General features: G+C 45.6%; 1 protein-coding gene across 2 annotated transcripts in view; it reads right to left on the bottom strand.

The window, feature by feature from the left end:
- Positions 1 to 25,192, bottom strand: part of znf536 (zinc finger protein 536) — a 63,849-nt gene that overhangs the window by 14,932 nt on the left and 23,725 nt on the right. For both annotated transcript variants that reach the window (XM_068705389.1, XM_068705390.1), the window contains exon 2: positions 13,253 to 13,352. The gene's annotated coding sequence lies outside the window, so the exon portion shown is untranslated. The remainder of the gene's footprint in view (positions 1 to 13,252; positions 13,353 to 25,192) is intronic.

The raw sequence follows: 25,192 nt of genomic DNA, 5'->3' as shown, positions 1-25,192 counted from the left end.
ATCGGTGGTTGGCATTACAGACAGGTTACTAGTGACAGCACTCTTTCTCTGTATCACACACACACACACACACACACACACACACACAATCCTGCTTCATGTATCTACTATTCTATTAAATGACAAAGACAAGATAGTTCAAGTCCCATGTGTGTCACATCCAAAGGACTCTTTGAAAAAAATAAGAGGCTGCTTCTCACACAGTGAGCTTCTTTACTGCAGCCAATAAAAGTGTTACAGAGTGAAGACAGAACGCTTTTTTCTTATTTATTTTTTTGTAGATATTGGAGGCAACTGGGGAGCACAGGCCTTTATACATATTCACACTTTTCATGACAGAAATACTGAGAGACATTTTTTATTTTTTTTTCCTCATGACGCTGAATGAACGGGAAGTGAGCGGCAATCAATCAGCAGCGCGGCGCATTCGGTTAACTCTACCCTGTTGCTTTGCGCTTCTGTCGGAACATGCTTTTTTATTTCTTTTTTTTATGACTGATTCTAGTGCGCACAGCTAATCTCATAGGCCGCCACTGACCCAGCAGCGAAAGCACAGTCGTATCTGCTCGGCAATCCCCCAGTAATTAAGGAAGGCCCGCACCATGCCTAAACCTCTCCCTGACACAGTGTTGTGTCTGCGCTGCATGGAGACAGGGAGTCGTAAGAGGCTTAAGGCTCATGTACCTGCCGCTCTGTGCCTCTCTCGCACGTGTGCCTCTCTCAAGAATAGCGGGACAGAAGATTAAAACAGTGATCAGAAAAGTAGAATTAACCACCTTTACTGCTTCCTTAATTACTGTGAAGTCCACCTCTGTGTGAGCAGCACTATAAATACCTTCCAACTCCCAAGAGGCCCTGCAAATCCAACTTGTAAATGAAGGAACACACACACACACACACACACACACACACACACACACATCCTTTTTACAGAATGACCAAAAACTGAACTCAGAAACTGGGCCAAACCATATGTCCTTGTGCGTATTTTGGGATCAGGCTAATTCATTTTGATGATGGCATAAAAAATGATATCTTCAAAAAGACAAAAAAAAAAAAAAAAAAGGAGGAAATTTGAGGGGGAAAAAAAAACGCAAGAACAGACAGATCTGTTACACAGAGAAGAAGAAGAAGAAAAAGAAAAGAAAGGGAAGCAGGAGGGAGGGCCGTGGGGAGTACGTGTGATGAATCCAGGTCTTATGGGGACTTCCAGGGGAGTAAAATAAGGCTGAACCTCAGTAGGATCAGCATCCAGGGCAACAATACAGCGAGAGTAGATTATTTGACAGGAATAAAATGATCTGTAATTAGGACAAACTGCACTAAAAGCAAGTTCAAAGCCTGGTTGGGTTTTTTTAAAACTGGTTTGGATGTGCGAGTGGTTTTTGTGGATTCCCAGGATGGCAGGAGTTAAAAGAGAAAAGAACAAGAGATGTAAAGAAAGTTTGTTCTTTAAGGGAGATAACTGAGGAATCTGAACGCTGAGACAACGGATCGGAAAGAGAGAGAGAGAGAGAGAGAGAGAGAGAGAGAGAGAGAGAGAGAGACATGTGGGAAAGTGACCTGTGTGAAAGGTCCAATGGTTAAGAGAAAGTAGACAAGGTGAAGCCTGCTGTTGGTGTTTAGAACAGCGGGGGAGAGAGCGAAAGAAAGAGGGAGAAAGAGAGAAAGGGGGAGAGTAACAAAGCAACCCCCCCCCCGTAAGGAATGAGCCGCGATCCATCATAGGCAAGAAAAAAACTAAACTAAAAAACAAGTGTTCACCAACACACTTATCCCTTCATGCAGCTCACCAAAAAGACATCTATAGCGCTGTCGTTTTACATCGCTCAGGCCTTTAATAGAGCTGAAAACTGGCAAACTGGGCCCAGAGAAAAGCCCAGTGTAACTCAGAAAGATGACAAGCAAGGCTGGGAAGAAACAGGAGACGGAGCAACACAAGCGGCTGAGGCGAGCCGGTGTGAGGAGCTTGGTTTTATAAGGTCGGGTTGCAGGAAATGTAGCCGTGTTGACACTTCTCACTTTCCACTTTACACAAAGACAATCCAAACGGGAACGTCTCATTTATGCACGGCGTGGCGTTCAGATCGACTCTCTGTATGTGTTAGGACAGCTTGGAAAAGACGGATGAATCAACATGGTGGGTCGTCGTACGTTTCTGGCATGAACGTATGCAAGTTATGAAAGTTACTCTGTTTAGGGCTGTGCGATATCATGTTGTGAAACTAGGTATTTTCTTCGATTTTGGATATGGTGATATATAATGAGGGCGGCTGGGAGGGGCGGTCCATCGGAGAAAGAGACACAGGACTTTCACCCAGGAGACCGCCGATTGGGTCCCATGTAAATCCCAAAGGAAATGATGATTTTACGCTTATTACGTAACGTTGTTACAAAGTTCGTTAAGGGCGGTTGTTGTCTATTTGTGCTAGTTACGTTGTTACGTTGCTATTTTAACACAAGCCATGATTTTTTTTCTAACCATAACCAAGTAGTTTTGTTGCCTAAACCAAACCAATTGTTTTCCTCGTGGCTTAGTGTGTTTCTGAAGCGTGAGGCTGATATGAATGTAATGATGAAGTTAAGACACCCTCTGCTGTTCTGCCAAATCAGGGCAAACATCTACTTCAGATGACAAGCAAAAAAAGGTGATGTAATATGCAGGCTGCTTTTCGCCCTAACCCTAAACACACTCCCAATACAAGGTAGGACAGCCGAGTGCCGTCGGAGAAGACAAAACCAATGATAGCAATTATAAATCCAGAGATTCCATCAACAGCAGCTCGACCAAAGGTATCCCAGAAATGAGTTAGGATAGAGACGGGATGACTCAAATTAAGAGCTGTTGAAGAAGGGTGGTAGTGTTGAATAACTCATGGCTATTTAGTCACGGCAGCAGTAAAAACATGCCCACGAGTTATTAAAGGCTTGTTAAAACACCACCCTCCTCAGTGCTGGAGGATCCCTACGCCGGAGAGCACCAGAGGTCAGCTCTTTCACACCCGAGCAGCACTCCGTGTTCGCAGCTGTCAAATGAGTTCTATTGTGCTTCACGGCAGGAAGTGGCAAAGTATCGCTCGTGAAAGATTAACATTAAGGTCCCATAAGGAAACACACTTAATGCAGTATAAAGTACGCATGAAGCCAACAAGAGCAAATAGAGTTAAATGGACAACAGCTGTTCCCAGAGTGTCCCGACAGTCACATTTAGAAGGATGCGTTAGCGACACATGAGCTAATGTCACGGCTAGCTTAGTTAAGCTAACGCTCGACGAACCGATCCAATGAAAGGGTCTCCTCTGTACGTTACTCCACTACGGTTACCTGATGGCTATAGTTACTTTGCAGATTACCTTTTTACATGCGGAACATATGCGTAGCACATCAAATATGACGTCTTCTTAGAGATTACACTAACCAGCAAATAGTTCAGATGTCTCCTCTTCAGCCAATCTCAACAATCGAAATACGTTGTCGCCTTCCACATTAAGACACGAGTTAAATGATCTAACAACACAACGTATGACACTCTGCAGAACGAGCACTTTTAATGACTGTAAAAAAATAAATATAAAAAATAAGAAGTAAAAGAAGACTGGTGGATTTGATCTAGAGATTCCAATTGTGTCTGATTCATTCTTCTCCGATCTGAAGTCGGTGCCGTTGTGTCAAAAAAACCCAACGTGACTGTCTTTCAGTTGACGACAACTAAAAATACACAGACAATAGCTTCGAGATGAGCAGTGACAAAAAAATAAAGAGGAGGAAAAATGTTTTGTCCTTCAGCCATGTTTGCTCTCCACTTTCCCACCCCACGCCAGCGACTGCAGAATAAACGGATATGTGAATTAAACCCCATTGTTTTAAAAAAAGATCTGCCGCTAAATTTAGGCGTCGCTCTTGTTCTCCCCTCAATGTGGAAAGAATGCGCCGGTTATGTTTGTGTGTTTTATTTTCTTCCTCTCCTTTATCCCTCGCCGTAATCTCGGGCTACATACATCTCGTGTTGTTTGAACAAGTGCGAGCGGTGTATCTGTGCATGTGTCGAGGCAAAAGAGGAAAGGGGGGGGGGGGGGGATAAAAAATAAACACATACACACACATATAGTTCAGCCATGCGATTTTTGCAATTAGAAAAGACACAAAAATAATTATTCTGCCGCGCAGTCAGTCGACATATCCTGAGTCGATGATGCACGGATCACGTGTTTAATAAAAAAGGTTAATCAGTTGTTAATCAGAGGATTAATAACTTGTTATTTTCTTTACAAAACCATTAATATTATGCCATAAATATTTAATGTTGATAGGTCTTTTTTTTTCTTCCTTTTTTTTGGGTGGGAGAGACAGGGTTGGGGGGTGATATGTGCTTGGTGATGCAGGGCAGAGTGAGCAATATCCAGGCATTAATGTGCATTAATCATGCTTTGGTGAAGACAAATAAATTCATTCATGTTTATTAATACAACCTTGGAGAAAACAATACTCTTTACATTATTCACTGAGTTATTAATAAAGGATTTATGAACAGGAGGACCACAGGACAGACGCTCCGGATCAGGGAGGAAGAAAGACAGACGAAAAAGAAGAAGAAGACAAAAGCAGAAGAGGGAGGTCAGAGTCACAAAGCCAGGAGCGAAAGTTCATTCATGTTTAGGACGGAAGGGGCACAGACGTTTAGGGAGGGGAAGAAGTGTGTGTGTGTGTGTGAGTGTGTGTGTGTGTGTGTGTGTGTGTGTGTGTGTGTGTGTGTGTGTGTGTGTGTGTGTAGAGAGAAAGTAGTCCACCACTGGAAAGCTGGGGGTTAAACAGACATTTTCTGCCCTCGCTCATTCTCTCCTTAACAAATTACCCTGCCCGTTTGCTAATCAAAGCAAAACAAATATTGCTTTTCATTCGCTCCATTTGTTTGAATGAACGTACAGACATTCCCAAAATACTCATTCCCAGCTCAGATGTAATTAAATTGTGCCTTTAGTGAAAACATGCAGTGGTACTCCAATTAGTTGTGTTTTTGTCGTCGGGTAAAGAGGGAGATTGGCAGTGGGCGCGCCTCGGGCACCTCGGTGTCCCGAAATGGAAGTACGTCTTGGCGGGCGGGGCGGGGGGGGGGGGGTTGGTGGGGGGGGGTGGGGTATGTTTGTTAGACAATGTTTGGGTGCACAAGGCTGACTGCGATGATGGAAAGAAAAGTGTTTACAGAGTTGGTGGAAGATTTAGTGGTCTGATGATGATGTATTACTAAACAGTGAATAAAAAATGTCTTTTGGACCCAGGAGACCTTTCCCCACAAGACAAATGGTAGCATAAGCTGTTTTTTTTAGTGCCTAAATACGACTAAAGTCAGATTGTTCTTTGGTTACCTTGAGCCCCTCCCCCCCCCCCCCCATCATACAGCAGTCAGTACAGACCTGACAGGAGATGAAGGGAGAAAGGCCAACCTCCTAAACCAAAAGAAGCTACACCCAAACCACCATCTTCCCCTTACCAAGTACGTGTCATGCAGTCTTTAACCATAGTAGTGACAGATATCATATTTGTTATCGGCCATTTGTAACCGTTTCGGACGGCACTGGCGAACCGCCCACCCAACTCTATCGCCAGACAAATACGTCGACTCTGAAAAACCGATCAAGCTATGTTCAATGATGAGGCTTTTTTCTCTAATTACACACACACACACACACACACACACACACACACACACACACACGTCATACATAGATATTACGGTATGATTAAAGCTACTATGAGGAACTTTTTTCTCATTTGCTGTTGATTTTGGCGGTCCCTGTGGACAAAAGCGGTAGTGTTTCCGAGCACCAGAGTCCCTTAAGAAAACCTCTCATTTTACTGAGTCTGACAGAAGTCCTGGTTCTGGGTCTCTGTCAGTCTCCATCCAACAGCTGCTGCTGTCCATCCGACAAACGGAAGCGACATTTCAGCCAGGAGACAGCTGAAGTCAACACTGATGTTTTTGTCGAATAACTTCTGTAACGTCGTTATGGCAGTTCCGCGGTAATTTTAACCCAAACCTAACTGAGGGGTTGCCTAACCCTAACTAAGTTCACAATCACAATCTATTACTAACTTCCTGTGAAGACGGAAGTTTATTTTGAAAAGACCGTATGCGTGTAACGAGTGGAAATGAAGACGCGTTGCTGGACTTTTGTGGGAAAACGCATGAAAAATGAGGAGTAACTTTTCTCAGGATATCATTCAAACCAATGTATGAGGATACGTTGAAAGATATTGCATTAAGCGCTAGTTTGAGCTTCGCTGCTGGTGGCACTTTCGATTAAAGTATGTCGGGCTAGGCAGCAGAAACACTTAGAGTTAGGGACATAATTGTGGTTACATAATTAATTACAGGTCTGTGATGGGAAGCAAACTCTCAGGCCTTTCCACCACATTGACCCCTGCGCCGTCACGTTCTGCATATAGCTGCATAAAGGCTGAAACCCGTGCGTCCTTTCATTTGCAATATCAACTGTCAGATAACGGCAAAAATGTCAAAACGTGGTGCCAATGTGCAGCTTAAATGACTTTGGTGAGTCTTTTAGTGAAGCTACCAGTACATCATGTTAACATCAGTCAAAAATGGGTTGGGTGTGTGTAAGAGTGTGTCGATGTGTTAATGCACAGTGGTTGTGAAAGCGGTTTTTGTGTACTGCTGTAAATCCATCTTCTAATCACTGTATTGCTCCCCTTCTCCATCTTAAATGCCTTCTTTGCTTTTCTTTTCCTTTTTTTTCCCCCCTCTCTTCTTTGTCTTAAGCTCCAAATTGTGTTTTTATTGAAGGGCTGTATGGATCGCTCGGCAAAATGTCATCCGTCAAGCTGTCGATGAATCCATCCTTTCATTTAATGATCAGCCTACCTGATATGCATTTTACACGGCTCCATATGCCTTTTAATGGGAATCAATGGAAAGCAAATAACGCTGGAAGCGAGTAAGCCGCACGTCTGACGGACGGATGTGGACGCCGGTGATTTGTCAATACGGCCGGCTCCGTTCTTAGCCGTGCAGCTCTGCGCTGCGTACGCCTGGGTGGATGCGGCTCACTGTGGGTCACGGACCAGCTCGCACGAGGCCGTCCGATCGCACCGCTACATCCTCCCGCTTGCTTTTTGTCCTCATAAAGTAAGAGAGGGGAAGAGACTGAGCGAAAGAGACAGAAAGAAGAGGAGAAGGTGGAAATGATGAAGGCAGAGGGAGAGAAAGACAATTAATGAAAGAGGAGGAGGACGAGATGGAGAGCGGGAGGCTTTCAAAAAAAAAAAAAAGAAAAGGATGAAGCGAAAGGGCCGAGAAGGGAGGGACAGCCATTCGTCGACTGGTGGTTTCAGTTAAATACTGATTTCATCATACGATTGGGAGGAGGAGGAGGAGGAGGTGCGGCGATGGTGGCTGTGGCAGCTCTAAAACACATAACTTTTTACGAAGTGAAAATCAAATATTAAAAATGACAGGCCTTATAAGTGTGCTGAGTGAGCTTGGGTCACGGAGGGAGGGAGGCGCGGGCGGCTTGTCAGCTACTATCTGTCAGGGCGAATTAGAAACAATCAGGGCCGAGTGAAAGGGAAGGTGATTGTTATTAAGCGGCGGGGCCTTGCGAGCGGGCGCCCCAGATGTGGCCGTGCATATAAAAGAACAGGAAGCCGGCAGTTTAATTCAGGAAGCTTGCCGAGGCGAGCGAGCGGTGCCACAAAAGGGGAGAGGGAGGCGGCGGGCGCTGGGGGGGGGGGGGGGGGGGGGGGACACAGAGGATATGAGGGGGTTGGCGCTAATATGCTGGAAGTTACTTTGATAACACATTAGGTCTTTTGTGGAATTGTGGAATGACGCAACTTCTTTTTTTTTATTTCCGTTGCTGCACTCATCCATCTCTGTCCGTCCCGCACGGAGGGGGGGGGGGGGGGGGGGTCCACGTATAGACAGGTCGGTAGGAAGAAACTGTAAGCGAAGTCAACCTTAACACACACACACACACACACACACACACACACAAGCAGTGAGGTAGGAGAGACAGCTGAGCCCATATATCAATTACAACCTGATATCCTGGGAGGATGATGGGACGGAGCAAGAGAAACCCCTGAACGTGTGTGTGTGTGTGTGTGTGTGTGTGTGTGTGTGGTGTGTGTGTCTCAGCGCCCCTGAACGCTCTCTTTTTTTCCCTTTCTTTTTATAATCACCTGACAGCGTCTATGTCCCCCGTGCTTGCGGACAAGCACATTGATGGACACGGACACGTCTCGGCTTCGGCTCCTTTGGTAGTCCTGTTGTCTGTCAGGTTGCTCGACACACCGATCTCAGACTCCTCCGAGACGGACGACAACGCCGACAGATCCCAATCGGGGAGAAGGGGGGGGGAGGAGTCGGGTGCAGGGTGGGGGATGTGAAAGGGGTCTGGGGGGGGGGGGGCCGGTTCATGTGTACAACATGTTAGTCAGGGGAGGGCCGGGGGCACGTGAATGACAGGGAGCGACGGTAATTCGCTGCAAACTCAAAAGGCACATCTTGACGTCTCAATTGAACTTTAAGTTTTGTCGAACGGATATCAAACAGAAGTCTGATCACATGATGAAGAATGACAAAAACACAAAGTACTACCAAAGATAGATTCGCATTATTTGACCGCGCTGGCAGCCAATCACTGCCTGCCTTTTCCAGACAGAAAGTCAAGTGGCTCCGTTGCCTCTCAAATAGTTTCACTTAACACCGGTTACGTGAAATCAATGGGAAGTACAGACGGAAAGAAAGAGGCGAAATGAAGGAGGTTGTTAAGGACAGTTTCTTTCATATAGTGCTTCTGCCTCGGAGCGTGAGGGGCTTTGATTTCTATTTACTTTGTAGTGAGAGATATCGCAAGAAATGTTCCCTCTCCTTAAGAATCACTGATCATCCAATAGGTTGAAATAAAGTGGGCTTGTCACATACTCCCTCTCCCTCTCTCTCTCCCTCTCTCTCTCTCTCTCTCTCTCTCTCTCTCACTTGTCGTCTTTATCGTGGTGATCAGTCAAACACTCACCTAACACAAGCCGTCTCTGGTTTCCACCTCCCAGGTTTTTCCCTGCGTTGCCGCCGCTGATGTAGCGGAGGTTATATGGTGTTAAACACAGAGCTGCTAAACGTTCCCCAAGGTAATAACCGTCAGTGTATATACAGTGCTGTGCAGTGCCGCGACGGGAAGTTGCTGCCAAGTGGGGAAGCAATGGAGATGGAGAGAAAGAGGTTCGCGAGGGGAGGGTGGAAGTGGAAGAAAGGAAATCAAATAATTAGCAGACAAAGAGGTGAAAAGGGGAGAAACAAAGGGCGGAAGGGAAGATGGGTACTCGCTAAAACCAGAGGTATAAATAAAGACGGCGAGAAGTGATACCGCGGCGACGGCGTTACATGCCGGTTGGTGAATTAGCGCAGGTGCAAGCACTGTGGTCGTGATTACACGGGTTTAAACCCAGCCTTGAGTCATGTCTGCCCATTCATCTAATTAGCCGACGCTGCTTTCACTTCACTTTTGGGGTTCAGTTGAGGGTGAAATTATTTCTGGTCCTTGAAAATAATACTTTGCCAAGTAACCTTGACTAAAGTTCCACTTACTAGCTTCGGTGAAGGGTCCAACCCCGCTCTCAGGGTCTTCCCCAGCAAATTGAAGCCCGCTCATGGGAGGGTTTTTTTTTTTTTCCCGTAGCGTCCGCTGACGTCATCGCCCACGAGTCAGTGTGATGGCCAGAGATGGTTTATGACGCCATAAAGTATGCTTGGGCAGAGACGGGGGGGAATGCGATTGAAAGTTCTGATGAAAAAAAAAAAAGCTAGTAAGTGGACCTTGAAAAAAAAGCTAGTAAGTGGACCTTGAGCTAAGATATGTTTTGTCAAATACATTCACTTTGATTAAATAATGGTTGACAAAAAAGGTCAAAGCACGGCTTCCTGCACAGTGGTGCACAGGTGCCAGGAATACTTCTACAAAGCTAATTTGGGCTTTTCTTAGTGGGCTCTGAACTCTCTTGAGCCTGCCGACCAGCTTGATAATTACATCCACTGAGGAGGTTATGTTTTCAGTTTGTTTGTCAGAATTGTGATTTGTGGAAGGTTGTTTGATAATGAAGTGCCATAAACTGATGGAAGGAAGGAACGAGTCTCTCACCCTTAATGAGCAACGTGTAAAAATATGTGTTAATGTATTTGAATAAAGGGGAAGCAATCGCATATCAAGGAAGAAGAAAGTCAAAAGTGATATGGATGCTGTGGGAGGGGGAAATTGCCCTTCAATCCAACCCCCCCCCCCTTTCTCCAGGAGGCCAAATCCAGGCCATGTCTAAGATTTCACAACGATTAGCGAGGGAGGGATGAGGAGGGATATAGAGATGTACTAGAGCAGCATTAGCCATTAATCACTAAGGGGGGGGGGGGGGCGATGAAGAGAGAGGACTGCCCTAGCATGGCTCAGCATGGGACTTGTACTTTTGCTGTCTGGACCTCCGAGAGTCTTGCGTTTGACTGCGGTGCTCAGTAGCGGCGGAGGAGCTTCCTGATCCTGGATCGTAGTGATTCAAGACCGCAATATATATAAATAACATAAAACCCCCCCATCGTATCAATTCACCGCCAAAATGAGACATTTCTCTGTGTATGGTGTATCTTGCAGCGGAATTGCATTTAATCATGTTTATAATTGAACAGAATGTAAAGTTTGCATTGCTGAGTATTGTGTGTGTAATGACAGCTGGCGTTTAAGTGTTCTAATCTAGATAAAGGAGGATACTGGATATCCCTACTCTACTACAGTATTTCTTTCTTCCTCTTCAACATGCTACTCAACTGCTCTGTACATCTTTAGGGGGTTTTTTCTCCCATTTTTACATAAATGTTCACACGGCGTGCTCGTCTTGGAATGGAGATATGAAGTCTGGGAACGAGCGTTGTTCTTACGCATTCCAGAAGACTTGATAATTCACGATGAACCACTTTACGTTGAAATACCTTCGGATTCGCAACGGCTACAGTGACGGGTTTTATAGTTTCAAAGTCTGGAAAAGAATGTGGGCAAGGTTAAAAGAAACCAACGTTGACGGTTGGTGAAAAAAAGAAGAAAAAAAAAAAGAACAAAGCAACAAAGTCAAAGTCGCACGCTTGGTTGAGCAAACCATTCACCCGACCTCCTTCCGAAGAGGTGTTGTGGTTAAATCACGCTATTTCAACCTTCTGCTTCAGAGAGAAAATGATTACTCTAATGGCAGCAAGAGTTTTGCTCGTCAGGGAAATTTTGGAAATGTGCGTTTTACTGTAAATTCTCATTACTGGACCCACTTACTAACACGTGACCAAATATGAAGTATTGGTGAGGTGATAATGGGCAGTTTGTATCTCCCTCCAGTGTTTCTGATCCAGGATGGACAGGGGTTGACACCGTCCCCATGTACGACCATCTGTCCAATGACTAAATGACACACATACCCGAGGAAGGCCATGAAATGTGGCTGAAAGCTTGAGAGACGCTACATCAGTGGAACACAGAACAATCGACACATTGCCAGCTCCTCACATGCGGCGGTCAGGTTGGTCAGCCTACGTTACATTATGTGACGTATGTTTAGTACTTTCCACTACGTATGTGCGGAACTTAAGGTAAGTCGACGTTGACTTTTGGTTACGCGCGGGACAAAAACAGCGATCTCCTGGGTGAAAGTCCTGTGTTTGTTTGACCCGTCCATACAGCGCTTCCCCCTCCCTACGCACACTTTGTGCCCCCTCCCCCACCTCGGTGTCCAATGTTTTCTTTAAAAAAAAATGGATATTAAAACATCATGAATAAGTAAAAGAACTAAATACACAATCGGTTTTGAATACTGTGGAAGTCATACAAGTACTGATATCACAGTGATTGGAGCAGTGAATGAGGACTACTGCTTTGAACATCTAAATGTTAGCCTGGCTATTGTTTTGCTTTCACACACTTATCTGTCGAGCTAGACCTTCCGTGTGCGGATAAAGAAAGTGCGGGAGTTTTGCTGAGGAACGGCTTCCACTTGTGTGCAACGTAACCAGAGCTACCGGCGGCGTCATCTTCTACCGTGAAGCGTCTACATATAAGGAGCAGTGAAACACCGCCGCCCCCACCCCTCTCACACCCGTGTGGTGGGAGGCAAGGTGAAACAGGGTGAGCATGAAGACGGAATGGCCTTCAGTTAGCATTCTATCGACACCCCCCCCCCCAACCCCCCCCACCATTCCTCTTCTTATTTTTTTTTTTATTTTTTTTTTTTGTTCTGTACTATGAATAAATTTAGTCTGTCCCGGACATGAAAATGTCAAATACCTAAAATACACCTAGGCTAAATAGCATATTAATTTTTAATGCCTGCTCATCCTATGCTGCTATTCTCATATCAGGCCTGTCTGCCAACAGCTGTTGCTGGCTCTCTGGCTGGGAATTTATCATCCATCTAGCTAAAGTAGGGGAGAGAGGGGAAGAATAAAAAAAAAAAAAAAAAAAAAAAAAAGATGGGAGACATTGTTCGGAAGACAAGGGAAAAAGGGGAGGGAAGGATCCGTGTTTTCATGGATCCCTACCTCGTATTTATATCACCAACCACCTCGCAACTTTCTTACTTTGATATACGAGTGGGATTCAATTACACTAATGCCAAACATAAATTGTTCAAAATCCCCCCCCCCCCCCCCCCCCCCCCCCCCCACCTTCGCGGCGTGTTGTCGTGCGAGTCTCCTCATACATAAAAGAGGAATAAGGAGCAGAGTGGTGACATTGACGCTGGAGGTAGTGACATTGGGGAGAGCGGCAGAGGGAGGCGAGATGCACTGAAGCAATGTGCCAGTGTGGGTGTTGAATGCCACCCATGTGCGTTTTTAGGTGGCATGTGGTGGATGATTATCATAGATTATCACAATCCAGATTGTTACAAGTTCTGTCTGCGCACATAGCAGCAGTGTACTGTAGCCGTGTGACTGTCTGTGTGTGTGTGTGTGTGTGTGTGTGTGTGTGTGTGTTTTGGTTTAAGACAGAGTGCCTTTGGGGATAAGACTAAATGGTGAGCGAATGACGAACAGTTGGAGTGTGTGAGCGTATGTGTGCATTTACTGGTGTGTATGTGCCTCGTTGTTTTTATGGTCGCAGTGTGAGAAGCAAATAGCGTGAAGGCTTTTTGGGGAAGAATTGTGGCGGTTTCGTCAAAGCTGAGGACATTTTGCCACCGGGGTCGAGGTGTGAGTCGCGCGTTGTCTTACCTTAACACACCAACTGCATACTGGAGTGCAACCCGTCTGTTAGGATCAAGTGGCCCCTCGCCGTCACTCCTGACTGACTACTGCTTACTGGAATGGCCACCTAGAGGGAGGAACGAAGAGAAAAGATTAGAAGAGGAGGCGGTGATGAAATATAGACCTGAAGGAGGAAGACGGACGGACAGGGGGGGGGGGGGGGCGCAGGCTGACGGAGGAGACAGTATGGGTGGCGAGGAGGAAGAAGATGAGGTGGGGGAGGGAGGGAGGGGAGACGGGGAGGGGGTGTCCATGCCAAGATGAAGATCTAACAAATTCAGCGGGGGCGACGCCGCAGAGGTCAAGGGAGCGCAGTCGAAAAAGGTTAAAGATGAAATCAAAGCCAGCGGGCGCGCCGCGGTGCCCGGAGGCACAGCTGAAAATCTATCCCTCCAGGGCAAGGCCACCGCTGACACGAGGCAGACAAGAAGCTAAATACTGCACGCCACTCGGGGATCTTTCATTTTCAGCCGATCAATAAGGGCTTATATTTATCAGGGCCTCCGAGCAGCTGCCAACGTCTGACAACCTCCACTTCATTTTTGCACTCCTCCTCTCTCTTCTCTTCCTCCTCCTCCTCCTCACCCTCACACGCTAAATTGAGACCCATCGACCATGAAAAGGGGCAGAGACCCTGGATTGCCATTAACCCCCCCTCGTGTCACTAGACTGTCTAGAGCGTACACACACACACACACACACATGCGCGCGCACACACACACGCACACGCACCACACACACACACACACACACACACACACACACACACACACAAATGCCCTGGAGATACAATTCGGCTGAAGGTCTGTCTCCCCCCTTCTTTAAAGAAACATGCCTTATCATTATGGCCTTGGCACAGACACCGGCACCTCTTCATGTCTTTTGTTCCTCAAGCTGCCCATGCCACCCAAGACACACACACACACACACACACACACACACACACCCTCCATCGCACACACACACACACACACACACACACACGTAGACAAATGACGCCCTGCCACAACCTGATTTCACTTTTAATTTCCACCATTTGGAAGCACGTCTTTCTTGCCAAATTTATTTCAAATAACAAAAATATCAAATCCCAAATTACCGCCCATAAATCTGAGGAGCATTACGAGAAGCGGAAGATTGGGTTTAGGGGGTCTGAGTTAAAATAACTGGCAGTCTAATCATCTGCACAACAATATTTGCTGTGAGGCATTCTAAATAGATTATCGCTAGTCCATCTGTGTCCATCATTGATTTATAAGGCATTAAGCTGCTTGGGGAAGAGAGAGGGCCTTGCCTTCTCTGCTGTTAAAGGGGCTTCTTGTCGAAATCAGGGGCACGGCAACGGAACAACTGTGGCAACTCGTCTAACCTCCCCTTTAATCGTCAGGCGAGAGGAAGTGAAAATAGGACGGGAGTATCTGGTAGTTTTGTGTTTTTTTTTCCCGAAAAAGGGAAGTATGAATCCAAATGTTCTGCATCTCTTTTTGTTTGGCGATACAAAGAGACTGGGAGGAGGGGAGGAAGTACAGGGGAAAAAAAAATACACACAGAGAGAAACAAACACACATATGCACATCGCACACACACACATGCAGAAAAAAAAAAAACAAGGGACATCATTAACATATGAATGCTGTATGCAAATGGTAGGGAGAGAGCAGATGTTGTTGCATTTAATTGACCTATATGTGAATTGCATCCAAACCTTTCAGTGTGTTTTTTTTTTTTTTTCTGGGCCCGCTGAGTACAGTTTTGACTGGCTTTCTGGTAACGCTCAACATACGAGTTTTGAGCGATTTTAGCGAGTCTTCAAACATAAAGAGGAGGACGACTAAAATTAGAATAGAGCAGAATTGTGGGAAGAAACTGTATTTGCTGAAAAATTTGCGAAAACACATCGTTTGTCCCCGATTCTTTCCTCACAGGTGACGTCTCTGCCAAAACTCATTGTACTGTGCTCACTAACAGGTGGTGGTGGTGGAAAGCACAGTACAATGACACACAAGTACAATTTTGAGGTACTTTAGGTGGAGAGAACTGCTGTACTTTTGACAGCTATGGTTACTTTGGAGAGTCATATTTGACATGAAATCATATGACAAGCTAATAAAATAAATATTGTGTTACAGAGCGCCACTACAAGCAACCGACAATATTGAAATGTTGCTTACATGCGAGTAAAATGAAATGAAGAAATTAATAATTTAATTTGCTGTATAATGTGTCGCTGCGATATGTCTTCATATGTTTTCTCATTTAAGTTTAAGCCAGGATTCTTAAAATGTCAGTCCTGGTTGATTTTGTGGTGCCTTTGGTTACTAGTAGTAATGGCAGCAGCAGTGTGTTTTATTTCTCATGCAGGTCCCATCAACCCTGTTTCCTAATTATTAGCTCTAAAATCAGGCGGCAACAACCGGGTCTGAAAAGTGAAGCCAACGCGGAAGTGCCTTACACCTGCATTCTCTCTAGTGTCCAGCAGGGGGCGACTCCTCTGGTTGTATAGAAGTCTAGTCTAAAATGACTCTACTTCTCTCTTGATTTATTCCCTCAGTAAACATTGTAAACATGAGTTTATGGTCTCAACCTCTAGTTTCAAGTCTTCTTCAATACAGCGTGATGTTCATAACTTATGGTCCCTTTTACAGTGTGTCATTTTTGCGCCTGTTACATACATACTGTCTTTTCAGAATAAACTTCCATCTTCACAGGAAACTACTCAGTTAGGTTTAGGCAACATTATACTTGGTAAGAGTTAGGAGAAGATTGTCCCGTTCGGTGGCCTCCTGGCTGAGTTAAATTGAGGCCGGATCACAAGTGCCCATTAGGAGAGAGAATACAAAATAAAATACTTTTTACAGTTCATTTCTGTTTATCTCAATTTGAAGTCGTATAACAATGCTTAAAAAAAGCAAAAAAACTGTTGCAGTTTTGTGGCTGCTGGGGCTTCTCCATTGATACCCATGAAACAATTACTTTAAAATACATTCAGTATGAGAATGTTTCAACTTTGCAGACATGTAAATTATTGGTTTCTTTTTCATTTTTTTTTTTTTAATTGGTTACATCACATTTTTATTCAAACCACATTTACTGTTGCAAATGCGTACGTACGTGCACTTTTATTTTGGAGTCATTGTCAGGCCCACTGCCGAGTTCTGTTATAGTGTACAGTAAACACATTGAAGGGCTAAGAATACTGATTATAAATAGTGTAAAAAATGGAGTTTGATATCATGATAATTTGAAAGGTTACACCTTTGATTTACAGATGATAATCTACCTAGAGAGAAAAGCAGAGAGAGAGAGAGAGTGAGTGAGGGAGAGAGAGAGAGAGAGAGAGAGAGAGAGAGAGAGAGAGAGAGAGACAGATAGAGAGAGAGAGAGAGAGAGAGAGACAGAGAGAGAGAGAGAGAGAGAGACAGATAGAGAGAGAGAGAGAGAGAGAGACACAGAGACACAGAGAGACAGAGAGAAAGAGAGAGAGAGAGACAGAGAGAGAGAGACAGAGAGAAAGAAAGTCATTTTACACTGAAATGTTTGTATGGGCGAGCCATGAAAAACACAGATGCTATTTTCATCTGGGCCTCTGCCTTTCTTTTTTATTCTCCTCTTCCCCCTTCCCTCCCTCCCTCTCTCTTTTATTCTCTTACTCTATCCCTCACTCCCTCACTCCCCCCCCCCCTCCTTCATTCTTGGGAATGTCATTAAATTGTATTAAATAGCCTTTTGTCCAGGGGGCAAGGACCACCCGATATATGATAATACATTAAGGCCCCAGTGTAGCAGCCACTGAGCCGAGACCATCTTAAGAACAAGCACGGTGTGTGTGTGTGTGTGTGTGTGTGTGTGTGTGTGTGTGTGCAAAGAAAAAAATGCAGGGAGAAAAAAAACAAAAAATAAAACATGGAGAAAAAAAGGAGGATGAGGGAGAGAAAGAGTGAGATATTATGGGGGGAGGGAGGGAGGAGAGAACGGGGTGGCTGCCTGCCTGCGCATGTGGCTCCCTAACAACTGTGACACATACTAATAGAAACATACCTAATAAATTACAAGCTTTCAGGGTCTGGCAAGCTGACATTTTCTCTGTGCGCGGGACAATTTCATATCTGCGGCGCGCAAAGTCGAGGGGGCTGCTGGACCAAATTGCATCACACGGAGATGCCAGAGGATTAGCATAAAAATTAACACTTATATTTCGGCTTATTGTCAACCCCACTCCTGCACCGGCTGCCTCGCAACAATCAATTCCTCTTAGAAATCTGATTAGATTCCATGACGCTTATTATCCCAGTCATGTCCGCCTGCCCCCTTCACTTGCACCTCCACCACACACACACACACACACACACACACACACACACACACACACACATTGTGGGCATAGTCAGAGCACTGGCTGTCATGACTGCCCAGACCGTTTGTTTAAAATGGAATTAGGGAGAAAATAAATCTACAGGTGTGGCATTTCTTTTGACAGACGATGCCTCGTTCTCTATCTCAGTGTTCAGCTTCTGTGTCTTTTTCGCCGGCGTAGAAATCCAACTCGATATTGTATCTTTTGCATGTCAAGTTCATTTAAACTCTCTTGAATGCTTTGTTGCAGCGATAGCTGGTGGACACAACCACAAATTCGGAGTTATTATTCACATCTTTCTTCAGATTTTTTTTGTTTTGTTTTAGGTATTTAGATTACGATCTTACTCATTTGCCTCAGTCGTATTTATAATCAAAAGCCACCATGGTTTAATGTCTCTCCTTTCAAAATGAACCTTCTCCGCATCTCATCCATCCTCAAGTACGCAGCCGTCACAAATGCTTTATGTTTACAGCAAAAAGCTGGAATGATGCAAAAAAAAAAAAGATCTCGTTTTGAGATCCCACGAGGCTGTCGCAATGAAATATTTGTCAATAACGCTCTCTGTTCGAAGCGCAGTTGCACAAGTATGTACTAAAAAGCACAGCGGCACGTTGGGTGGCTTTGGTAAGACTCTTGATTGTTTAGACAAATGGCATTTCATCGCATCCAGATGTCTTTAAGCCGTGCTCGACTACCATCGCCGCTTTCCAAGGCGCGGGCTGAATGTATACAAACATCTCCTCATAACTGCATTCCTCATCTGGGCCTGCGAGCGTCACGGCGCTCGGCACTGAGAGCTCACATTTTCATATTTGGATTTTTGAGGTAGAATCTTTTCACCAGGTCAGGGGCGGGGGGAGGTAAAAGTCAGCCGGAGGTAAAAGTCGTTCAGCTGAAATACCTTTCTTTTTTCATTTTCAAATCAGAGATGGAGGTTCTCTGGGGGCAACCTGGATTTAAAAGTCATTTTAGCAAAATTTAAAAAAGCTGAGGAGAGAAATCAAACAAGTGGCGGGGAAGGAGGGGCACCCTGGCCGGGACAGGAGTCATAACACAGGAGTCATAACACAGGAGTTATAAGGAGTTATAACACAGGAGTTATAACACAGGAGTTATAACACAGGAGTTATAAGGAGTTATAACACAGGAGTTATAACGGTGTCACAAAGGGTCCCGAGTAAAGACGCCCACAGGGCTGAGAGAGGGGAGAGAGAGAGGGAACAAATCGTCTGATGTTCTAAGTGGATAACAACAGCTCCTGCTATGCAGCAGCGGAGGCGCAGAATAATTTAAACCAGCTACCCGGCTACCCCCCCCCCCGGCCACCCCCTCTATTCTTATGTTAACACGGCTAAAGAGGAGTGGGCCACCCAGCAGCAGAGAGCCGAAACTTAAGTCCACGCTTCAGGAAAAATAATCCATCTCTCTGCCTCTCTCCGCGATGTAACTTTACTCACTTTACACACACACACACACACACACACACACACACACACACACACACACACACACACACACACACACACACACACACACACATACCGCTCTGGTGAGGGAAAGGGCTGAAACAGATACAGAGCAGGAGAGCACCAGCACATTCACCCTGCCTTTAAAGCATATTACTTCTCAGACACGAGTTTGAGGAATAATAAACCCGGGGTGCTTAGCTGGGCTGTTTTCCCTTTTCAGTTAATGCCACGCAACGGCAGGGCGGGGGCGAGAAGAATTCATAAGTCTTTAAATGCAGAGTAAACACTGCTTTCTTTGTTGATTGTAGAGCTCTGTTGTGTTTTTTTGTGGATCGCGCTGCCCCCCCCCCCCCCAGCCCTTTTCCTGTCTTTCTCCTTCTTTGTCTATCCCTCTCGTTCTCCAATCTCCGACCAGAAGGGCTGCTGTTGTGTTTGGTCTCCAAACAGCACATCTGAGGTGCACACCTCGCTGACATTTTATAGGTTCAAATCCCCGAGAACGGGAGAGGGAGAGTCATATTTTACGCCGGCGGTTTATTTTAACGGGCGCTTGTAATTAACGCAGCATGTCCTCTATCTCCCGGCCATCTATGCCAAGGCCTTTATTTAAACAACTTTATTGTGAAATGTTTGCGTTCTCAGCGTTCGGCCGGGGCCCACACACAGAATATTATTTCATACTTCAAGGGGAGGGTGGGGGAGAGTGAGAGGAGGAGGGGGGGGCTTTGGAAGAGTTTACGCTTTGAGCGGTTATTGTTTTTGATTACAGCAAGGCTCTTTTTAAAAATGGATCAAGCCCGGTAACCTTGCACACACACATTCACACACACACACACACACACACACACACAGAGAACCAGAGTGTCTCACACGTCTGCCGCTGAAGTTGCGAGGGGCCGAGGGAGAACCTGTTTACAGAAGGGGTGTGCGAACCTGGAGCCCCTGCCTGGGCCGAATGCACAATCTCCGCGTGATTTACGAGTAAGATCGCACTATTTATGTCCAAAACGAGAGCACTTGTTTAATGCTGCTGCTTGGGGGCTTCTCTTTCCGAGTGCGTGTTTGTGTTCGTACGGGTTTTTAATGGAATTTGATGGGGGAGATTGAGTGTTTACACTCGTCAAAATGACCCGGAGTTAACACATTCGTTTCTCTCTCGCGGGGCATCGGCGAGATGCAAGGGCGGCCGATCGGACCGCGCGATACGAGGCGGCCCGCTCAAAGACCCGCTCATGTGTCGAGCACGCTGTTGCATTTTGTGATCGCCTCCTTCCACAGCAACGCTCTAGAAGCTCTTTACCTTATAAAGACGTGGATTTGAACTTGGTCGTCAGGAAGTCGCGCGCGCTGTGAGCTGTCAGCGCGTTAGCAGCTACACTTCGACACATTCCTGCACCTCGGACTTTGCCTCCGTTGCTCCCTGCATGTGACTGAAAAGTGGACAATAGGGTGGATGTTTGTCTTATCTTCACCGCGTGGTCTTGTGCGTTTTTTTAAGTCAGCGTCCCTCGAGAACGGGAACCATAAATGCGTATTAAACCACACCCAGGCAGACGTTGTGGGTTTTAAAATGAGAATGCAACCCATGTGATAATGTGATAATATGCAAAACAGTCGAGGTCGGCGTTTGAGCTACTTCTGATTCAATTCTTTGACCTTCATAAAACACTGCACAGCAGATATTCTATTCTTACCATCTAATAATAGAGCATCCAGGCCTATAATATATTATCTTACAGTGCCAGTACATTACCATGCCTGCTGTCCAGCGGATCAGATGGATCACAGATTGCCTCGGGGAAGCTAAGTTTAGCATAGTGTGCTTTTAGCAGGCGGAGGAGATTGACAGGACGCGTGGCGAACGCTGCTGCTGCTGCTGCCGCGCAGGTATATAGAGCAACGTCAATGAATGGATTTCAATGGAGGGTCGGCGAGGGCTGCTGTGTACAAAGACCAGGGGCCTCAAGGATCAATGAGTTGCATTGGAAAGGGTCGGTCACACTTAACCAGTGCTGCACATGTTGCCAATGCAACACACACACACACACACACACACAGAAAGGCATGAACTCTGTCGTGACTTTTTTACTCACAGAACAAGCCATGTTCTGACTGTGCTACTTGTACCTACTACACAGCACCTGCAGCGTATTCCTCCTGTTATCTGGTGCATCTGTGGACGGACACGCATACAAACTCCTGTATGAAGAGATAGAGGGCTGCCTCGAAGGACGCCAGGTGACGAGTAGGTAGGAGGTTTTTGAGGGATGTTCGGGTCAAACGGAGGACTTTCACCCAGGACGCCGCTGTTCCTGTCCTGCATGAAACCAAATCGAGATCGGGAATTCGCGAGAAGATGGCGCACGGGTAGAGACAAAGTTTAAGAGCTGAAGCACAAGCGAGCATTTCAAATAACCTGGAAACAGCAGCGCAGTTGGTTGGCGCTAGATTGATTTACTCCAATAAAGATTCTTCAGCATAAAACGTAAATTTGGTCTTTGTTGTTATTTGATGACTGCTATTAAAACAATTTGTATGGGGGCAATAAATAAAAGTAATTACTCGGAGCGAGTAAACCTCTGACTGAATGTAAATCTTTGGAGATGAGATGTTAAGACTTAAATCTTAACTTAGTTTAAGTCGCAAAAGTTAAGTTTTAAACAAGCACACAACGTCGCCATGAATATTTCAGAGAGTTCCGTTTTCTTGTCGATCACATAAACGTTCATCTTGGGGAAAATCATTCTAAAAAAATGGCCTTTTTTCGCCTTGTTAGCTTCCATCAATGAAGTGATGGGGCGAGTTGGCAATGTGCAGGGTTGTATGTGCGGACGTAACAAACGCAAACATTTTGAAAGGCAAAGGATCCCTTTCACGGCTGTGAAAATGTACAGACCTTTACACTGCCACCAGAAAAAGAAAAAAGCTGCACAATATTAGAAGCTTGGTGATATCATCGTGATGAGGAACACATATGCAGAAACATTCTTTCTTTCCCTGTGGACTCAAGCGCGAATGGACATATCTGCAAAAGTATTTTATTCTGAAAGGGAGCCACCAGGATGAGCCGTGCTGGCCTCCACGGTGTTCCCTCGCCGTAGGCTTCGTGACGCTTGTGCTGCTGCGACACCACTCCCTGTGATGTCCGAACGCAGCACTGCTCTTTGCTTAAACGTAGCCTCTGACCAGGCAGACCACAGTAAGTGAGCAGGTGGAACATCTGAAATCATTAAGCGCAACAGGCAGAGCCAAAGAAAGTCATTTTTACACCAGACTAAAGAGAAGTTTGAAGGCGTAGGATAGTACGTAGTAGAGTAGTGACAATCATATTTTCACTGGGGTTAATTATTCGTCATTAAAGATTGCATGCTAGTTAACCTTCCCAATGAAAAAAAGTCCTTTGGCTTTCAATGTATTCCAGCAACCTCCGGGTTTAAAAAGTGAACCTGCATTCTCTCTAGTGTCCATCAGGGGGCGACTCCTCTGGTTGTATAGAAGTCTAGTCTAAAATGACTCTACTTCTCTCTTGATTTATTCCCTCAGTAAACATTGTAAACATGAGTTTATGGTCTCAACCTCTAGTTTACAGTCTTCTTCAATACAGCGTGATGTTCATTTAGTACATTATGGTCCATTTAGAGTCAAACAGACCATAAAGCAGGGGACGCTTTAGGGGCGGGGCTACAACATGGGAGTTGTCCATGTTTTGCTCTCGGAACTTTAATCCTTTTTCCAGTGTGTTTTCACCTCGTGAAATTTAGTTGGGTAATTGGCAACAGAAAACCAAGATGGCGACACACAACATTGCCGAAGTCGAGGCTTCAAAACCATAGTCCGCAACCGAGCCGGTAACTACGTTCACTTCTTATAAATAGACTACGGTTAACTCCAACCATCCCCAGGCCTTCCTCTTCCCTCCTTGCTGTAATTTTCCTCTCCTTCCCTTCCCCTCCCTCTCCATCCTCTCAATTTAGCCCACCCTCAGCCTCCTCCTCCCCTCCCCCATAAGTTGTGGTGTGAGAGGCTATAAGGGGATAAAGTGAGGTGTAGACACTTCTTTAGCTCGGCGGAGGCCAAACAGATCGAAGACAGAGAGCACCTTGCTGCTGGGTAAGCCGCGCACTAAGAACTGCGATGTTCTCCTCCCCTTTCTCATCATCTCTCTGTCTCCTAGATGCTGTCCTTTCCCCTTTTCTTTTGATTTCACTCATTTACTTCTTTTCCCAATTAACCCGATGTGTCGGGTTGCCGTACACTAATTCAGACATTTTCTAACATAGTGGCAAGGCAAGGTCCAAAGCAAACTCAAAGCAAAGGTGCTGTGATGCCGGGGAAATAATGCATTTTCTTTAAAAAAAAAGAAAAGAAAAAAGGTTTAAAATAGGTTTTAAATGACTATTTAAAGGTGTCACTTACAACCCCCCCCCCCCCGACAGGGTTCCTGTCTGCCTTACACAAACACATCCCCGAGCTGCTGGTGGCCCTTCACCGGAGCTCTATCGATCCACCTGGCTCCGCCAAACTCTCCACTGCGTCATTCAAACCTTTTCAATTTTTAATCACCGGCTTCAACGTCAGAACAAGTCGCTGCGCTGTCAAACACACATGTTGTGCGTGAGCGCACAGGAAAGAATGCAAAAGCCACAAACACACACAGCTGCCAATGCAGAAACATAAAAAAAAAAAAAAAAAAAAAAAAAAACTTCAAACACCCGTCTCCCTGCACACACAAACAACTGCGCTCACATCGCACACTAAACACACAGACGCACACATGTAAGCTACAAAGCACATATCTGGAGACAATTCTAAATGCTTTATTGTTCTCTCAATGCCAGCTGACAAATAATATCTAGATCTACATGCGTACACAGACTGTGTGTGTGTGTGTGTGTGTGTGTGTGAGTGTGTGTGTGTGAGAGTGTCTGTGTGTGTGTGTGTGTGTGAGAGAGAGAGAGAGAGGCATTTAAAAGCGTGTGTTATCACCTGGCCCCCATCTTGTGCCCAGCCCCAGACTGTAGCCAGCTTTGACCTTGGGCTCCGCCATATTCATTACATCATTAAGTTACCTCTTCATTAACTTTTCATTGTTTATGGAGGAGGCATCAGGAAAGGAGAAGAGATGGGGGTGAGCTGGTGGTGGTGGTGGTGGTGGGTGGTGGTGGGTGGGGGGGGGCTCTTTATCAAAAAACCTGGGCATCTGGGTCCTGTTCTGCCTGGCCAAGAGCCTCTACCCTGCAGTGTGAGGCTGGGTGTAATATGGAGATTTTTAGATGTTGTGCAAGGTTGCGTGTTTGATTCTCCAGCAGCTGAAGTACAGACGCCTGGTCAGTGGTCCTAGGCTTCAAACTGTACTCGGGACGGAGTGGAAGTTTCCGCTTCATACGTCCGTTGTCTTTTTAAAAACAACCTTCAATGGCTACAATTGTTCTCTAATCTTGACCAAGTCGTTACTGTTAGGTTGCTTAGTAGGTGTGGTATGATTGGGCTCACATACTGTCTTTCCATTGGCTGGCTGTGTATCACTGTTGGGCTGAGCGAGAGCCTACCTGTTTTTGCTTGCGTGTCTTTTGCTGATGATTTTTCAAGACATCCGAAAGGTTGCAAATACAATACGGGTTTAATTTGGACGACGCGTTGGTTTCCCACCGCGGCCGCTCATTAAACGGTGGCGTATCACGGGTCTGCGGGAGTCGACCGCATTTTCAACTGGGTGTGATTATCCTCAGGTCAATTTCGGACTGGGTGAGGGGGATCCTCGGGTCATTTCTGGATAAGATCTCTATTTTAATAAATGTATTTCTGCTTCTCCGAGACCTCCACCCCCAACCGCTTCAGTGTTTTTAATGGGCAGCTACCAGTGTGTGCTGTGTGTGTGTGTGTGTGTGTGTGTGTGTGTGTGTGTGTGTACGAGCAGAGAGTTACTGGCAAAGAGCGAGGGGCTCAGTGGCATATCGGTGGGTAAACAAAAGGTTTCAAATGTGGCATTTGGCGACGTATTCAACGGCCTTAATGTGCAAACGCGACTTTCGCCGACAATTTTTCACTCGTGAAGATAAGCGTTTGAAATAGAAAGCGCCC

Source organism: Cebidichthys violaceus, unplaced genomic scaffold (assembly GCF_023349555.1).
Source record: "Cebidichthys violaceus isolate CVI_PGR_0920_01 unplaced genomic scaffold, fCebVio1.0.p SCAF_116, whole genome shotgun sequence".
Taxonomy (NCBI): Eukaryota; Metazoa; Chordata; class Actinopteri; order Perciformes; family Stichaeidae; genus Cebidichthys; species Cebidichthys violaceus.
The sequence above is the reverse complement of the archived record's forward strand: the minus strand, read 5'-3'. Positions and strand labels throughout refer to the sequence as shown.